At 31.6% G+C, this 1,375-nt stretch overlaps 1 non-coding gene across 1 annotated transcript; it reads right to left on the bottom strand.

The window, feature by feature from the left end:
• Positions 1–205: 205 nt before the first annotated feature.
• LOC122098666 lies at positions 206–311 on the bottom strand. Its single transcript, XR_006145770.1, has one exon. It is a non-coding gene; the product is annotated as a U6 spliceosomal RNA (small nuclear RNA).
• Positions 312–1,375: the final 1,064 nt, after the last annotated feature.

Genomic DNA, 1,375 nt, shown 5'->3' with positions numbered 1-1,375 from the left:
GTGGTGGTAGTTTTAGTGTGGACTTGTTTGTGATCATTTGCGTGAATGCCCAAAAGCGGGATTGCTGTGTAATAAGGGAGCTCTATATGGAGTCTTTTGAGGAACCTCCAAACCGCTTTCCAAAGTTGATGAACAAGTTTACACTCCCATCAAGAGTGCAGTAGGCTTCCCTTCTGGCCACATCCCTTCCAGCATCTGTTGGTGTAAAAATATGGAATGATTCATTAATTTGCATGTCATCATTGTGCAGGGACCATTCTAATCTTCTCTGTATGTTCCAATTTTAGTGTATGTGCAGCCAAATTGAGCACAGAACATTTTTTATATATAAAGTGTAATTGATTGTCTTAAACTAGACAATTCAACAAAAAGTAAGTTCAAAAAATTATGAAATTTTGCAACCATGTATTTCTTACATAAGCACACATTTAAGAATAAAGTCAATATTGACATGCCAAAAAAAAAATAATTCCAGATATTTGTTGTTCATGAGATGTGTAGGAGGAGGAATTCAATTATTCTACACAAGGCACCTGTCATAATGATCATTGCAGCAAATGTTAAGGTTTGTTAAAAATTTTAATGTTTTAAATATGTTTCATTTTGGGATTTGCATATATATGGCAAAATTAAGACTGGCAGGTCATAAAATTTTTCGATAAAGTATATAATATTTCTGGTAGCATTTACTACTAAGTATGTACATTTCAGAGTTTATAGAAACTTTGCTAATGAGAAGTTGCAAAGACTGTGTAAAGAAGCAGAGTGGAGAGTTAAGATTTTAAGTACACAGTTTCTGTTAAATCTTTAGGGCTCCCTTAAGTTATATGTTAGTGATGAACAAATAATGATATAAGCCACATACACATGATGAGATTATCTATAAATAGTAATCTTAGTGGGTAAATTTAAAGGCTACTCATAGCTTTATCCAGTTTTAAATGTACAGAAATATGAGAAAATAGTAAAATCTACTATGTACTATTCCAATACTGAAAACCCTGGTAAATGTTTTGTTTTTTATTTTAATAATCATTAATATATATTTATTGTTTTCTTTATTTATAGCATTTTTTCCTTGTTGTAATATAATACAACTTTTTGTGAGTCGTGATTAAGAGGTACTTTGAGAATATTATTGGGATGGCCACACCATTTTTCATAGGTGCATGTGAATTTACAAAGAGCAAAACTAAAAACAAAATATTGATTAAAAATTATATCAAGTAGAGTCTGAATCAGGAGTGTTGATAAATGTCCACACCTAAAATCTTAACCCTAGACTGAAGTAGTGGTATTACAGTGTTGAGGCCACAAAATGAGAAACTGTGTTTTGTTTTGTTTTGTTTTTTGCTTTGGTTTTGTTGGTTGTGGG

Source organism: Dipodomys spectabilis, unplaced genomic scaffold (genome assembly GCF_019054845.1).
Source record: "Dipodomys spectabilis isolate Male_0828 unplaced genomic scaffold, ASM1905484v1 ptg000483l, whole genome shotgun sequence".
NCBI classification, from domain to species: Eukaryota; Metazoa; Chordata; class Mammalia; order Rodentia; family Heteromyidae; genus Dipodomys; species Dipodomys spectabilis.
This window is presented reverse-complemented; position numbering and strand designations above follow the sequence as displayed.